General features: G+C 38.8%; 2 long non-coding RNA genes across 2 annotated transcripts in view; one reads left to right on the top strand and one right to left on the bottom strand.

Annotated features, from left to right (window-relative positions):
• LOC310899536 overlaps positions 1-17,959 on the top strand; it is a 46,074-nt gene extending 28,115 nt beyond the window's left edge. The window contains exons 7-8 of the long non-coding RNA XR_014584368.1: positions 12,133-12,341; positions 17,838-17,959. This is a non-coding gene — a long non-coding RNA (uncharacterized lncRNA). The remainder of the gene's footprint in view (positions 1-12,132; positions 12,342-17,837) is intronic.
• Positions 13,738-17,125, bottom strand: LOC310899533. The gene is made up of 3 exons (XR_014584365.1): positions 15,064-17,125; positions 14,580-14,874; positions 13,738-14,244 (listed from the first exon to the last, which is right to left on the bottom strand). It is a non-coding gene; the product is annotated as an uncharacterized lncRNA (long non-coding RNA).
• Positions 17,960-18,143: the final 184 nt, after the last annotated feature.

Here is an 18,143-nt window from a genome sequence, read left to right as displayed (position 1 = left end):
AATCTAAACCATGTTCCTTGGGATTTCTTAAACTAATTAATTCTTCACCTCCTTTTTTACTTTGCCAGTGAGAAATGGACTAGTGGTAGTTACCTCTGAATCCTTTCCACTAACTGTTCCTTTCAGTTTGGGCATGATGTAGGTTTTCATTGCATGGGGATCTGCTCAAACAAAGGAAAATTGTGAAACTCTCAGATTAGATTTCATATGTTGCTCTTGGCATTAGACCTGATATACAGCAAATTTTGAAAGCCTCTGATCTTTTATAATCATTTCCAGTCTTTTACATACATTTTAAGTTCCTCATCTACAGTTACTCGAAATATGATTATTAAAGCTGAGGTAATTTGGATATTTTCTTTCTGCAAAGATATATAGAGTGATCCATTACACCATTAATCATTACCGATGTTTCATTATCCTTTCTGGTATACTTCTTACTGTTCTATTAATACTCTTATTTTTTTTTCTTTCACTTTCTTTTATTTCCGCTAGTGATATATAACACTGTAGAGCTTATAATCAAGGTGCTTAGATGCAGGAATAGGATAATTTATTTTATTTTCAGCACCTTTGGTTTTTAAGTCAGATTAATCTTACTTTTATTATTCTTTTTACTTTGTGATTTTCTAAAGTGTTCCTTTATCATTATGTATCTTTGATTTAGTAGATTTGTATGCTTATATAAATGGCAAAAAATGTTAAAATCTATTTCAACAAAAAAGGAATTACGTTTTTCTGTACCTCTGATACTTAAGGTGGGGTAAAATCAGTGGGTTTTGTGACTGCTTTGAATGGCAGAGTTAATACTGCTAAGGTATTAATAAGTGGGCCTATAGCAATGAACACTGAGAATGAGTAAGAGTTCTGAGCTCCTCCTAGGTCTTTTGGCACCATGAAATAGAGACATCATGGACGAAAAACTTGTTTTCTCCCCCTAGACTGCTGTGTCAATCTGAAAGCCGAATGATTGCGCATTAGCACCTCAGTTATTACCATCTTGTGGGTTGGGATAAGTGTGATTTCTCTGCACCATTGTGTTCCTCATCAGTTCAGGAAAATCAAAAAACTGAAGATATGTTGACCTTTTGAGACTTAAATAGAAGATCTCTTGACAAAGTCCTTTAAGTGTATTTTTATAGTAATTCCTTTGGCCAACTCAATAGGCCAAACAAAGAATTTCCATATGAGCACTTTGATTTTAAAGGGGGGGTTATTTTGGAAATCTTTCCCAAACTTCTGATTGTATTTCCCTTCTTATTTATACAACTCATAGAGAAGTCAGCACAGAATACCTGTGTTCCTTTGTTGTGAATGCAGCAGACTTTTTGATCTCAGCTGACGCTCTTTCTAAAAAAATTTCTTAGTATTCTTTCCATCCTATCTAGGAGATTTGTAACTTTCTTAGAAGGATTACATTCTATCTCTTCTGTTTTTCATTTCTTTTTCCTTTTTTCTTAGCCATCTACTTAGCTATCTAACCTATTATTTGAATTACATCTGCTTTCCTAGCTCAGATGAAAGTCCTTCTTGTCTACATACCAAATGTTGGTCTCCTACCCCTGTGTGTCTTTTGACTGATCCTGTTATTTGTGCCATATCCTGACCTTTTGAAATTCCAGGTAGCATATTGACCTAGCATGTAGTCTGTCATTGTAGCTACATTTGATTATATTCATATGTCATCCTGAATTGATGACAATAAATCTGTCATTTTCCTTGGTGCAGAGATCTCCATGAGGCGTGACTAGAGCTTCCTTCATTTTGTCTTCAGCACGGGAAGTGTTCCTACCTCTATTTGCTGGCTTTTATCACATGACTTTTTCTTCTCTATGTATTAAAATACCACCATATTTCAGTTTGAGTAACTTGGTGTTATCCTTGCAGGATAAAAACCTTCTCTGATGCAGTGGTACCACAAGACTGTGGTTGGGTTGAGCTGGAACATGTCAGAAACAAATCCTTCCCAAGCCATCGGGGAATAATTCCTCATGGATTGTTCTCTTAGCTTAGAGTCTTTTTCTTACTTCAGAGAAATTCCAAATTTAGCTCAGCTATTTTTTTTTCCTGCAGTGGGAAGATATGTGTAATGTCTCTGAGAGTAGGACATTAAGGCATTTTTCCTTAATGAGGTCTGTGGATAATATTGTCTATGCTGGTCTTAACAAGCATGTTGTTACAGTAGAAACTCTGCAATTCATTAGCTAGTTTTATCTATCTTTCAAAGATGACAATAAATAAATAAATAAATAAAATCTGACTGATATGCCCATCCAACGATATCTGCAAAGGAACCATTCTTCAGCCAGGCCATTCCCTTCTCTAACAAGAAAGACAAACAAAAGAACCTGTGCATTAACTTTTTGATTCTCAAAGAAGAAAGCCTACAATCTAATAAATGTTTTAGATTTAGAAAATGTGATAGAATGAAAGTAAATTCTTCAAGAAAGCTTCCGTGGTATGCATACATCAACATTAGCACTCTGTTAAATTTTGTCTCTAAAAGGCAACTTTCGGAGGCAAATATGACAACATTAAAGAAAGGACAGTGCACAGAAGTGAATGAGAAATATGAGAAGGTTATCAGTGAGTGTAGTCTGGAGGAAAATGGTCTTTAGTGTGTAGAAAGGAAAGTGTTTTATGTGGGGGTTCCCATGTTTGACAGAACCTTAAACTTCACTCTAAGTGGTGTGGGCAGAAAACCTGTGAGGTTGGCTCAAAGTGGTTCACCTTGTGACCAAGCACATTAGGGAAGCTGCTATACAGCACCAAGTTCAGCGTGGAGATTATTATACCACTTAACCTTATCCTCAGGTCAGGCCCTCCTAGATCCATTAACTGTCATTTGGTTTCCTCCCACTTTCAAAAGCCCTTGAGATAGTCTGAAAATAAAGGGCCTGTTTTGCTTCAAATCATTTAGCATGGACCTAGCTTTGATCTAGTAACCTTTAGCAAAGCAGGGCAGCGCAAGAGCATTGCAGCATTACTGTGGTACGGAATATGCAACCTGGTGTGACACTAGTAACCCCAGCATCCAAGACACCATTTCCTATTATCAGGACTTCAGTCGTGTTATTAGCTGGTGGAGTCAGTAATTTCAGCTCCTAGAAATAAGTATGATTCTTACAAAATAACAACTGAACTTAATTTTGTTTAATTTTTAACATTTCTTGAAATGCACCCACTCAAAAGAAAAGAAAGGTGGCAGGTACTGGGCTGGACAACGAGGCAAAGGAAGAGGCATGACCAACACATGTTGCACTCTGGTTGGTCTCAGCTGGAGGATGGTCCTCTGAAGGCTCCTGATAGTCTCTTACTTTACTCCAGGGTCCTCACAGAGAATTTGAAATTTGGCCTTAGGCAAATAACCTTAATCGTGGTTCCCCTATACATAAAACAGAACCAATGGGACTTCCTTAGCCAGGAGGAATGAACAGCCTTTAGTTTGTAAATACATACAAAGCGTTTCGATTGAAGACAGCATACCATGTGCAGTACATTAACACAATGACTTATCATCCTATTAGCCAAATTAATCGATCAGCCTTTCCTAACTGAACAGCAAATGGGAGAAAAAAAAAAAAGCTGTTGTTTAAACAAAATAGTGGCTTACTTTGTTATGATTTTTTTTAAGACAGACTATTACTAGAGGTGATCTTTAATACAAGTCTTGTGGTATCCTTAAGCCATAACTCTTGGGAGCAACTCCTTCCTCTGAGTGGGAGTGTCGTGCCAGAGCACAATGCAGCACTACATGCCATGTTAAAGGAGCTTATATAGTATCCTAGGTCTGTGGGTCAGGTGGGAACCTTTGGCAGGTATGGAAATGCTTTGGAAGACCATGGGAATGTTGATGAGCTGACACTGATTTATAATATTGCATTAGAAAAATAAATACCTGTATGATACAGCAGAACCTGTCAGGATGGATAAAACAAAGATTTGCTGGTAACCCTACCGCACAGCTTTCCAAACCGCTGAACCTGATAGTAAACTGAGGCCTCTACTTCCTCCAAATCCTCATAAAGAATTATTTCAGATGGGTACTAAGAAACCACAGGAAAAGTCTTCACTCTTCTGACATCATCTCTGCTTTTATGATAGTCTTGGAGCACCTTTTTTCCCCCTCCTCCAACTGGAGAGCTTCTCTTGAGCCCAACATAGTTTCATTCTCTCTTACAAATGGCAAACAAACAAACAAAAAATATTGGCCTAGCTGGGATAACCAAGGGATAAAGTACCAAAAAGCTGTTTATGACCAAGAGAGGCTTAAATCACACTTGGCAATCGCTGGCAAGGTTTCAGCTGCTGAGTGAGGAGCTCTGGTGCTATTCTCAGCCCAGGTATTATTTTGCTCAGGGGACGGAGGGTAACTAACTGCCTGATATATCAGAACAAGACAGTTTTGTGTAATTCTGCTTCTCTTCTGTTAAGCATTCATCAAAACACCAGGAGCACAGAGAAAGCCCAAATGAAAGCCAGCCAGGGAGACAGCATGATTTGGAGCTGACTGAAAGCTGGCATAATGGGGACCAGTCCTTGGCATGTGCTGTGGTCTTTAGCACCACTCTGTGAGCAGGGAGGCATTGTAGACCCAGCTTGCAGATCCAGTTGGACGTGCTATCCTGATAAACCAGAAAAGAGCCAAGTAGTGTATTATACAATGATGTGAAGGCAGTAGTTTGCAGAATTGTAGTCCTAATGCCCTGTTTTTCCCTTTGACCCCAAAACAAGCACCATCCTGCTTTTTAAACTGACAGATGATCAGTTTAAATCTCATTGATGTCAAAAGGTCTGCTCCAGAGCTTCAGGATGTGTACCTGAGCAGTTTATTTGCACAACCATGCTCTTGCCTAGCCAGACATTTCAAAACAGATTCTCTGTCACCACAGAGATAAGAGTTAAAGATTAGTCTGTGATAACATTTTTTTTTCTTTCCCCAAAGGGTAAATCTGTTGCATTAAGATTTGCAGGTTACTAATATAGTATGTGCATTTGCCAAAATGTTTCTCTATGTACATTCTTGTTCCAAAAAATGAACATTATATATTTTTCTTGTGACTTACTGTAAAGTGCTGATGAATCTATTGGGGAATTTAACTCTGTGGAAATTGGGATCTCACTCCTCAACCAGTAAAGTCTGAGAACTGAAAGCAGCATTTGCTGGAAATATCAGGAGCAACTGGAATTATGTTGACATGCAGAATTACACCAAGTACCAAACACCAGTATTAGATGTCTGTTTAAGCCATCTTGATTTTTTCCAACTATTCATTGGTATGGCTTCTCTGACTGCACATGTAACATTTATTTAATTGGTAACAGCTGTCTTTTATCATGGAAGTAGATGAAATTTATATTCATCCTGTACATCGTTGTTAGTGCTTTGTTTTAAAGAAGGAGTTATTAAGCACTGAAAAATCCAAAATAGAGAAAAGGACTTCTTACACATGAAAAAACAAGTGTGTACAAGCATTTTGAGAACTGACTGGCATTCCATTATGAACAGCATGTGAATTAATACTCACAAACCAAAATCTTATTAAAGGACATTGAAAAGCATAAAACCTGCTTATTAAAAAGTAACCAATAAGACAAGTGCAAGAGTTAACCAAGTAGCTCATTCACTTACACATGCCCTGAATCAAGATTAGATGTGGAGATATGTTGGTATGATTTTAATATTATAATTGTAACTATTTTCATTCATTAAGAGGTTATAAATATAGAGAGAATCTCTTACATCACAAAGGAACACTTGCTGTATTAAGACTACAGATATAAACACATTTTACATTGAACATGAAGTATCCTTTGTGTGTTCCTGGCGACAGTAGGTTAAGTCTCTAGATAACCACTTCAGACTGGCTGCATACTTCAATATTTTTCACCCTTCACAGTTGTTAAAACTTTATAGAGCCTCAAAACATAACCAGATGGACAGTAACTGTGACTGCCACTTATGAAACCAGTATAATCTAGCACAATACACAAAGTAGGGTAAGTGTGGAAGGAAAACAAGTTCTGAATAGAGGACCTCCTTGGAATATTGGATCAGCCATCAGACACACCAATTCTGTTTAGACAGGCCTGTTATACACACCCAAATGTTCTGCAAAACAAAGCAAACCCCCAACCTTTCACCACTTTAACTCCTAAACACTTCTGCCCAAGGGTGGTCTTCACCCTGCTTGAGGCAGTATTTGTGCCTACATCTTTATTCACAAAATGAAGCTCTGGTTTCCATAGTTTTTTGGCAAAGCTGAGATACATAAACCATTTTCTTCCTCTCAGAGGAATATCATATCTTGGCAGTTTTATTTGGGTCTGACCTTTTCAAATATGCAATAGCAAAATATGGACAAATAGATCACTGTACTAATGTGTTGTACTAATGTGCCATCGTCAGTGGATTCCCCTGCACACCTCTTTCAGCCTGCTTGCATGAAGCCAGGATTATCATAAATAACATAAACAGAGTATTTGGTCAAGATAAAAGCATGATTATTTGAAAATATAGTCTTTGTTCACTTGCTGGATGATGGCTACTAAGCACACAAAAATAGCAATATGCAGTAGCTTCTATAGATTTTTTTGTGATGGATGCCAAAATAATACCTACTTTTTTGCATACTGTATATAAATATCACAACAGGATGATAACATAATGGAGCCAAGAAATAAAGAAAAAAAAAAAGCAAACAACTTGGCAGCTTTACGGCAACTAAATCTATGGCTTCATTTCTCACTCCAGCTAGAATGGGTGCTTAATTCAACTGAACTGACTTCTGATACCTATTTCTATTTAGGTGTGTGTTAGCAGAGAGACATCTCAGTGCAGCAGGCATTCTCAGTTATTTTCTTCTTAGTCACATTTCACAAATTTCCAACTTAGAATTTTGCAATTAGAAAAAAATGTCTGGGAAATTGCAATTTTAATTCACGGAATTTCATCTCATTTTGTTCCTTTCTTTCTTACCTTTCAATTCCTTGTAGTAACTTGGTAACCTTGGTGCAACTCTTCAAGTGGCATACCTGCTGCTTCTGGAGAACTTTAAAATATACTGTGTAAAAGGACAGCATCTCTTAGCACATGGTAATAGTACTGTGTTTTAGTTTGCTGTTTTGCAGAAAAGATTGCTTGCCATATGTCTTAACAGAGCTTGCTCTTCTTTTCCAAGAAATTGTCTAAGGATGATAAGAGTATTTTTTGTGTGTGTGTGTATGTATCATAATTAGAGATTGGGACATGACTTAATTAATTAAGCTGTGAATATTGTCTTATATTGCCAAGGTAAATGCTGTATCTCCAAACTAACAAACTTAAAAGCAAAAATGTTACGTAAAACCTAAATAATCTTGGAGTCTTTTTACCAGCTGTAATGTATATATACAACGCTATTCTATGGAATAAGAAAGTTATCACTCAAGGTTTCTATCAAAGCAAATACATATATTTACAGTAATTCCAATACCTTTGTTTCATTTTTTTTCCATGTTGAAAACAAAGCTCTAGCCTTTAGCATTTCAGCTCAGCTCCATTTCATACCAGAGGTGACCGAGCCACTTGAACGATTAGTTGCATGTAAATGTGCTGAACAAGAACCAGATCATAAACAAAAACACACTGGGTCTTTAATAGGCTAAGCACAAGAGCAGAATATTAACCACGAGCCCTGCCTAGGTAAAAAAAAAAAAAATCCTTTTTCTTGGTCATGGCATATAACAAGGTTTCATGCCTCTCTGGTATGTCTAGTGCCACAGACTCCCCGGGAATCTGATTTCATTCAGATGTCTGTTTCTTAATAAGTTGTTCATCAGAGGAATGGCTATTTACTGATGCATTGCTGGGTCACACCTTTATCACATGATTTTTTCTCACAGTAGTTCATGAAATAGAAAACTCACTGCATCAGGAAACCGGAAACATAAGCAATTACAAGAACAGTCATGCATTTGGACTATATGATGTACCCATTTACTGCAGAAATTACTAAAAATTGAATAGTCCAATTAAGTGGGTTAAGAAGTAATTAGGGATGGTAGGGTACATTAGAAAATCTACTGTGTCATTAATAAACACTGTCATTAACCAATGCTGTTTTAAACATCAGTGCATACAAAAAGTGATAAAAGTGATTTAAAAATGACTTCACCCACTTTTCACCTTGTGGATGTATCTACTTCACACCTTTTAATTTTTCAGGCTTCCACCTTTGAATACAAGGCACCCATAACCACTTATGGGCTAATTGTCTAAATAAATTTCCTTCAGAACTGTTCAAAACACTCCTTTACTGAATTGTCTTCATGGACAAAGAAGAGAGTTTGTGACTTGGTTCTTCCTCCCTGTACTTTATGTCTCCTGATTTTTCAAGTCTTTTTTTCAAGTCTTGATTTAGAGTTTGACTGTTTCCCCCTTGAACACCAGCTATCTCCTAATTTTACCATGTTGACAAAATAACTAAAAGATTGCTTTGTTAGATGGACTTCAACAATTAACATATTGATTTTAAAACCTTACTTTCCTCTTGGTATTCTTGCATTAAATTTTCTTCCTGAAACAAAGTAGTAACACCATTGAAGAACTGTTGGAAGTATTGATCTAGCTAAGTATGAAAGGTACACAGGAGAGTGTTAACTCTTGGATATATTTATTCAATATTATTGTTGACCATCATTATTTCATCATGTTAGCAGAAAAAAAAGGATGCATTTAATTTGGGAATTACTGCACTTAGCTTTTCTAAATTTCATTAGGTCATTAGTGAACTTGAGGAGCTAGATTACAGTATAAAACCATATTTCTGCATCAGATAAATCAGTTGAAATCTAGATGGTCTCTGTTGATTTCACTGAAATTACTTGAATTTAATTCACAGTAATATGAATAGGAAATGGCCTATGTAATGAACAGACTATGATATGTAACACCATTAAAAAGCAATGAAGAAAAGCTTGTCTTGAAACAAAATATAGCTACAGACTAGTGAAAATAGCACATTTCAATAATGCAAATTCTGTTCTGTAACAAGGCTCTGCATCAGTTAAATGTGAATCTGAATTAGTGTCTTTTTTCCAGATGAAGGAGAAAGAGCTAAAGTTAATGAAAAGGTGTCTTAGCTTTGTCTCCATCATCAGACTGTAAAAATCTAAAATTAAAAGGACAAAGAGGAGAGAGATTTTCCTGAACCACAGCAACGCTGAAACCTTCCTGTCATATCTCCCCATCCTTTCCCTTTCCTTTCAGGCCCGTTTGGACAAACATCAGTCAGTCTTGTTACTTTAGTCTTTTTTGCTGATGTTCTGTGGGTTTCCAGTTTATTTCTGTGTAACCTGAAAAAATCACATTTGCATCACAAGCTGACCAAAATATTCTTTAATTACTTCCCAGGAGCTTTGCTTCGTTCTTTGAGTGGGCACCACTTTGTTGCTACACTGAAGAACTTGTCAACACTCCCATTAAAGATGTCTAATTTTGCAGGATACTATAACCCAGCCAACTTAATTGTGTGGAGCTACAACTCATTTTACAAGTTTTCAGGAAAGATGCCAGTTATTTAACATGCTTACACTGAAATAACCTAACTTATTTTTCTTTTTCCACTCTCTCTCTCTCTTTTTTTTTTCCCCCTCAAATGTGATGGAAAAAATCACAAATCACAGCAGACTCAAAACATGCCAGGTAATTTTTTTGTCAAGGTGGCCCTTCATTCTTGCCTCTTTGTTGCCTTTCTCAGACACTGGTTTTCAGACTTGAATGTCTGTCACTCCCAGTGCCTTTCTGGGGAACTCGTGATCCAGGTTTTTGTGTGTGTGTGTGTGTGAGAGAGATATCTTTGTTTGTCTCACTTTTAATCTTCATGTGACCCTGTAACCCTGAGGACTCTCATCCAAAAATTAGAGATCATCAAATATCTAATGACTCATTGGAATACAAAAGTTTTAAAAACAATATATTGAGGGACACTCATTGCTTCAGCTGTGCACCACAAATCACCTATATGTAGCCATGAGTTGGTTCTGCTACTATGAGTAGATAGTTAAACACTAAATGGACATCAATTTATTTAGCCCTGGCATGTCTTCTACCAGTGGTCAGGGAGAGCACATTAACTCACTAGCTATTGCCACTACCAGGAGTTGTCCCCTCCTCGCAGCAAGTGTAAGAAAAGTATCTGCATAGGTACACATGAGATCTTCGAAAATTTTCAGAGCATTTGGATTAGGTTCAGATAAAACTTTGGCTTTCTGTTTTCACATATGAAAAAGCTGTGAATGTTTTGAAAATTGTCCATAAAATCTTCTGTATTTGTTCAGCCCAAAGGGATTTTGAAAATTCAGGTTGGAGCAGCTGAGGGTGAAAGGAAGCATACCTTTTATTGGTCACCCATATTTGCTGAGGCAGTTTTATAAAAGCAGTGTAGATGCAGAAACAAAAACTGGGGAGCACTTGAGAATGCTCTAAGCCAAAAGTGAAGCAGAAAAAAAAAAAAAAAAAGAGCAGGCATTGCTAGTACAGCTTACATCATATGAAATTCAAATAAAGGGGAACAGAGTCAGTGCAAAGCGTGTGGGCGAGGCAGGCAGACATATGACATTGGAGATACAAGGTCAAACATGAAGCCTTTTCTTCCAAATTGAAGCCCAGGGGATTGTCAACAAGACCCAGCCCACCCGGAACAAGTGAAAATGTGATTGTGAGGGGCCTGACAGTAATTCTCAGACAAACGCTGCTCTCCGCAAGCCTGGCATAAACTCAGAAATCTGCTGGCTGTGCTGGGATCGCTTTGCATCGACATTAAGTGAAACAGGAACGGAGTTAGCCCCGTATCATAACGTGCTTATCCCCAAGACGAACACATACATCTGTTTTTATATTCTAGTGATTTCTTGTACAGTTCAATATTTCCTTGCTGGTAGCCTTAGGGGTGTTTAAACAAGGCAGACCTTTTCACCTGCAAGACTGTAAAAAGGGAAGAGCTAACGAGGGACTATGAGGTGTTACGGCAGAGGTGATGAGGTGTCTTCAATGGACCTTTGCAAAGCGCTTTGCACACCAGGCATAACAGGCAGAATCCCCCTTTCACCAATTTCTTGAGGAAGGTGCAAAATGAAGCTTTTCCCAGTGATTGATCACTCCACTGCCCATGTAAGTGTAGGAATCTGTGAGATGTGACACGCTGGGTGGCCAGCCAGCACTCTGTGCTCCTCGCTCCCACCTGAAAACGGATGGGAATCTGCTGGCAAACCAGAGCTGCCACAGGCTTCAATCAGTCTTAATAATAACAAGCTAGCACTGCCACAAGTTTCAGTCACTGTCTATGTGATGTAATGACATCAGCTGCTATACCGTGAATGCTGGAGTTTCTCACCAGTGGGAGGGCACGGGCAAATTCTTCACAGACGCTTTTTATATATGATGGATGCATTAACCTCTTTCCTTGCCAATGGGAGCCTAGGATCTTGGCTTTCAGGCTTTCGAAATTTGGCTTGGCCAAATCACGTAGCATTGATACCTCAGTAAGCAGCACACTTTGCAGCCTCTGTGTTACAGCTCTGGAGTCCAATACTGGAGAGATTCCTCCACTCCAAGGCTGCCATATTCAAAATAAGTATGTTTTTTTTCTGCTTGGGTGACGTGCCCTGATTCTGCCCAGAGCATTCACATCACCTTCCCTGAGAAAAGATTTTTGAGGGGTTTCAGCCTGCAGAACGCTTCACTATGTACCTGCATGGTCTTCAGACCATCTCCAAGTCCCAAAAGAATAAATGCTCTTTGCACACAGAACCATTGGCTGTTACAGAGTAAGCAATTGTAAGGGTGCCAAGTGGAGACTGGGGCTCAGCATGGTGCTTGTACTCCTAATGATGACATGAGAACCATGCTTCGGCTGGCAGTAAATACCATGTGCCAGTTCTACGTACTATCTAATACTACATGGCATGTCAGTGTGAGCTTCCTTTTTACATTACCATCATTCCCAGACTGTGGCCACAGGGTTGCATTTGCTCAGGGCTTTGTTTCAAAGGTACCAAAATATCATTAGAGCATCTCCAGAGTTCTTTGCATAGGTGAAACTTTGCTGTAACCCTCATTGTTCAGCTTCACCATGTTCTTCTGTTCTGCAGGTGGAGTTTTTTGGGCCTCATCCGATAGTTTCTACTCTAAGAAAGGAGTGGTTTGGTACAATTGGCACAATGAAAATAATGCACCATAATCACCATGTGCATCAACTTGTTGGAGCTGGAGGGAAGAAGGAAATGGGAGCGTTTCATGTAGCGACATTTTGGAATTCCAAAGATTTGATCTGCTACTGAGAAAAATCACATTGTCCAAGGTCAGATTTTTTTAAAAAAACTAAAATAATTTTAAATCATAAGTCAAATAATTCATATGTTAAATTGTAATATATATATATTAAATGAACAAGTTCATTGGACTTGTAGTAACAGGACAATTAGTACAAGGTGTGGAAGTTGAATTTTTTTTTTTGGCTAAAACTCTTACAGCTTTTTTTCAGAGCTCTTTTCTCCTTTTGAATACTGATTATGCTACTGTTTTTGTAGTTAAAAATAAAATTCTACTTGGATCAGGGCTTTCACCTCTTCTGAATTATGGATCCAACCCATTTGAATGAACAGCATGGATAAAAACTTTACACTAGTTCCCACAATTCTTTATGTACTATATTATCCAGTATTTATAAAACCCATAATTCATCATACAAATATTTTTATATGTTTTCTCTAAAGCAGGAGGGGAAAATTAAATTCAATAACGTGAAATATTTGTTGAATAAATAGCAGGTAACTGAAATATAGTAAATAAGTTCTGCTGAGAGAGAGGCTTTAACCACATGCAGAAAATAAGGCTAGGTTTCCAAGTGGTTTCTGCCACTGCTGACGAATGATCTGCTTTTGTGTCTCCTGATTTGCTTTGCAACAATCTGTTAGTAGTGATCTGAATTATACACAGCATAAAATACAAAATAAAATTGAGCAAAAAAATAAAAAAGAGAAGTAAAATAAAAGGGGATACAAAATACACTCAGATGGAAACATAAAAAAAGAACAATAAAACCTCAGAAGTTGCTGTCTATTATATGTACATGTATGGATGTATACGTTATATATATATATATGTATAGATGTTGAGGGTACCTACTTAAGGTAAAAATTGTACTTCTAGTCATGGCATGTCAGCATTAGCCCTGCTGGCATACTCCAGGATGGTGTTGCAACATTTGCACACAGCCTGCCAATAAAATCAGTTAGTGCTGATAGATGCAATGGCAGATCAAGACCCAAGTCCCCTTTACTGTCCCAAGGCCTGTGCATGAAATGAAATACGAGTGATGACCACAAAACGCTATGTCTACCAGACAGACGCTATCCCAGTACCTCGGTGCATTTGGCCAGAGCGAACATTTGCTGGCTGCAACACTGAGACAAGCAGACAAAAGCGTCATGGAAAAATGTTGTTATTCTGTCCTGTAAGTACTTTCTCCTTGAAGTGATCATAAACTTATGTAAGAGTACAATATACCGAGCATATTTGTATTATGGTGTTTGAAATTGGGTATTGTATTTCCCAAAGATAATGCAACAGTTAATGCTTTAGTTATAGTGCTTTCCTCAGCATCAGTTGCTACTAAATAAGTCCCTATCATTTTTCAAGGGCGTAACTTGCAACAAGACAGCAATAACAATTGCATATTGTTTTCAAATAAGATGCCATTTTCCTTTCTGGCAGACAGCAATGGGTTTTTAATGTGTAACATTTGTTTAATAAAACTCACAGATGCTTCCTTGACAATTGCAAAGGAAGAGAGAAAAACAAAACCAAAGAAAAGGCAGAAAACGCAAAGAGCAAATGAAGGATTCAGCTTCCATCACAACTATTCACATTGTGTCTGAGGCTGATTATGTTTGGGTTTGTTGGACCTGATATCTGCTGGTCACCCTGTGCATAGCAGGGATGTCCGATGTTCTCTGTTTGCTGCAGTGTCGCTGCAGTGTTGTTGCAGAAAACTGCAAATGAAGGAATATAAGGAATCTCCGCGTGCTGTCAGGAGGCCCCAACTTCATGAAGGTCACAGCATTTTGGCATTTGTGTTTCATGAGGCAATTCAGCTGAGCAGGACAGATTTTTCTTTTGATTACCCAGGGCTGCTACATCACCAAGGTCTGTCTGTCCTTTCTAGAGTGCTTGAATTGCAGCAGACAACATTTATTTCCTTCCTTTGGATCAAGAGAAAATGTGTGAAAACATTTCACTGATTGTTTTTGTGGTAAACTGAAAGAAATATCATCGCAGTCTCATGATTTCTGATCTTAAACACAAAACAAACAGAAGGAAACCCCACTTAAGAGTCCAACGGCCTTAAAAAATAGACAAATCCCAGCTTTATGGCTATAAGAGGTTGTATATAAAGAACTGAGAGAGAAATTTCCCTAAGACCCCCCAGCCAACTACAGAGCTCTCCTGAAGTCTTTGGTCTCCCCACTCGTGTAGCAACCTCCTCCGCTCAAATGTGTACTCTGAAACACTATGGGAAATATTGGAAGAGACTTACCATGCAAAGGGGGCCAGTCAGGTGAAAGCAAAAATCACAGTGGATAGCCTTTCCAAAATATAAAAGTAACAAATATAAACACAAATATAAATGCAAATGCAGAAGATAAACAAAGACAGCTCCAGTGTCATTCCAGCAGATGAAGTGCACCATGAAGTGGCAGCAGCCTAACCTGAACAAATGCAAAAGCCAACATGAACAGAAGTAGGACGGTAGCCATGGATGCTTCTTTCTCCATGTCTGTTTTCTTGAGCCTTCCAGCATATCTGGAGAGTGGCAATAGACACTTTTTTTCCTGATAAGACACAAATAACTACATGAGTCTGTCAGCACTGCCTAATGGCTGATGCCATGGAGCAACAGCCAGTCAGCTGTGAGTGCTGTAATCAAAGTGGCTGGACAAAATACAGGGGTCTCCATATATTCTGTGTTAAACAGAAAAATGGGTATTGCTACTGGGTATCTTTGAAGCAGCCCTGCTTACCTAAAACTGACACACTCCCCAGGCCCAGGAGGAGGCACACCACAACACCATGGGAGATGGCTTCTTGCTCGCAGCTCCAGGTCTCTCTCCACCTGGGCTCAGCCCTCGAGCTTGCTCCCACTGAGTTTCCTGCAGCTCCTCTCCCCATATCTGTTCCATTCGGAGCCTGTTTGGACTATTTCCTCTCCCCTAGCTTCTCTTGCTCTCATTTCTTCTTTTATGCACACGGAAGTCTCCAGGGAAAAACTGCGTGGGTCATGACTAGTATATCTCCGTGCCTTTGTTTTGGAGAGTAACATCTATCTGTACATGGAATGAGGTGTCTGAATGTCATATGAAGCAGATTCAGTGCATTTTCACTCATCACAATGCCTTTAATTTCAACAAACATCTATGTAGCCTAGTATTTTATAAATCTTGTGGGTCCAAGAAATATTGCACTGAAAACATTCATTTCCTAAACATAGGTATTTTGCTGAAGTTTGCAAGTCCAATTTGTATCACAGTGTGACACCAGCACATTATAATTTTTAATTAAAAGCTGTATCCCTTCATAATGTCTGCAGCTCTTTCTGATGGCTGCCATCCAGAAACAGGGCAACGTGAGCCAGGCTCCGGAGGGAATGGGGCATCACTTCTTGACCGTGGCACATAGATGTTTTTTTTTTTTCGGTCCTCACACAAACAACACACTGGCACAAAAAGCAGTGGGCAGGCACCGCCTTGTAATGGATGGCAGGCTGAGAAGAGAGCAGTTCCCAATTCACAGAGCAGCCGTGCTTTCTCAGATCAGCCTATAACTTGTGATAATGTTGTGCTCAAAATTTCCTCTGGAAAAGGAATTCCCCAGACAGCTACAGATCAGGAGATACTTCCTCATTACCCACCAGAAACTATGAGCAAATTCCCTGGGAAAAAAAGCAAAATAAAACACAGCACAGAAACAAATCTAGTTCTTATTACATAGCAAGTCTGTCTATTTTTCTCTTCCTCCAGCAAGAAGTGCTTTTCTTTTGAGATACTAGGGATAATTGTAAAAAAAAAAAAAATAAAATAAAAAGAGCTTTTTGTTTGTTTGTTTTGTTTTTAAGCAGGTTTTCAAAGCAGATATCCAGTAATGATCATGTTCTATCTTGCAGAAATGTGCAAAAGCAGTGCTTCTAAGTCTGAAGAATTTTTAAGGGACTATATGCTGGGGATGAGACAGAAAAATATCAGCCAGATTCATGAGTGTCCCCTGATGTCTTTATGTTAAACTGTAAAACTTCCATTAGTTCAAATGGAGCTAGGATTTCAAGCTATGCAGATCACACCTACCTGAGAAATATGCATAAATTTTAATACGGGACAACTGTCTGTTCTGTGTGCCTTCCCACATACAATGTACCAGTTTCATTGCATATGTCTAAGTAAAAGCTCATGTCATGACTTTCAGTTGCCATGCCCTGTCTCTACACTCTCACAGCACAGGCAGCATCCCCAGGCATTTCTACTTAAATTTTCTACTCTGGCAATCATCCTAAATTTTATTTATTGACCTTAATTTAATTCTGTTCTCTTCAAATATTTTCTCTCATCAAGTAGGAAGGTGTTCCTTTAGTATTACAGTTAAAGTCAAACACTTACTTGCAACTAGAATGCCATATTATTCCTTAGCTGGAGAGAACTCATCTGGAGCAGGTATAAGTAATTATAGGTTGCACTTAGGGGTCTTCTAAAACTTTCTGCTTGATTAACTATCCCTGCTGGGCTGCAAATTGCTGTTAGGCATTAAAGTCTCCAGTGCTATGCAGAGGCATGGCTCCCCCAGCATCTCTTAGGGCTGCTGATCCCCTTGTTCCCCACCCACAGGGAAATATGACTATTCAAAATTACTAAAAAGAGGAAGGAATGGGTTATATTTTAGTTTCTTGTTGGCTGAAATCAAGAGCTGTTCTAACAAGCCCAAGGAGTCAGGTGGATCTGAGCACCAGCCGAAGTAACAGGCAGCTCAGTTGGAGCAATGTATGCTGCTTGCTTTTACTTAATTAATTATTTTTCCACCAGCAATGCCCCAAAAACAGTCACTGACAGAAGATTCCAATAGCCATCCCCAGCTGTTTTGGGCTGCAGCCCCCAAAGCCTGCCTCCTGTAATTGAGTTTAGCTTTAGGCACTTTAAAGTTAATAGACTCATCTGAGCAAAGGGCTTATTTGAAATCTATGTTGGAAAAAAGTGAGTGTAAGTGTGCTAGTGCCAAGCTATAAACACATTTATACAGTGCAGTAAATCAATACTGCTGCCTTTTCTTGGAGCAACGAGGCCAATTAAGCTGCGTGTACAGGACATGAGGAGGGGGCTGGTCCAGCTGACGATGGATCCAGCAACAGAGACTGCAGCCATATCACCCTTCTGAGCCTCATTTTGGTATTCCCCAGCCTGAACAAACTTTAGCCAACTTGCTCTAAGCTTGTCGTGTACTGACTACAGGAAGAGAACACACATTTTTTTGGAAATTATCTAAAAAAGGGGATGGAAGTCAAGGAAGTGTCCAAGGCGTGTGGTAGTTTATTGTTTCACTGTCTGACAAAGTTTATGAAGGTTTTTCTTGGAAGGAATGTTCAAATATGAGCTGGGCCGGGAACACTGAAGTATTTTCCTATAGTCAGCATTCAGCACCTGCTTAAATTTAAGCCTGGGAGTAGTCGCATCTATTGAAATGTTTGTCGGCTGACTGTCATTCTCTGGACTGAGGGTAAAGGTATTAACCCAATTTTGTCTTGATTAACATGCAGTGCCTGGAAGATAGAAAAAATGGGAATGAGAGAAATATACAATGAAAATGGAAAGACATCACAAGCCTTAGAAAATCCCCAATGGCCCATGGAGCCTTGTGGACATCAGAAGAGATCTGCACCTCTCAAAGTGAAGTGTCACGCAGAAGCTCATGTTTAAGATGACGGTCTGTGTTTAACATGAAGGTCTGGGTTACCTGCTGCTAGGTTTGAAAGAAATCTGTCCAGCACCCCTTTCCTACCTCCTTCTGGGTCAGAACTGCAGGAGGAAGTGTTTTCTCAGTTAGGAATTGCAAAAGAAATGTG

Source organism: Anser anser, assembly GCF_964211835.1.
Source record: "Anser anser genome assembly, chromosome: 4".
Taxonomy (NCBI): Eukaryota; Metazoa; Chordata; class Aves; order Anseriformes; family Anatidae; genus Anser; species Anser anser.
This window is presented reverse-complemented; position numbering and strand designations above follow the sequence as displayed.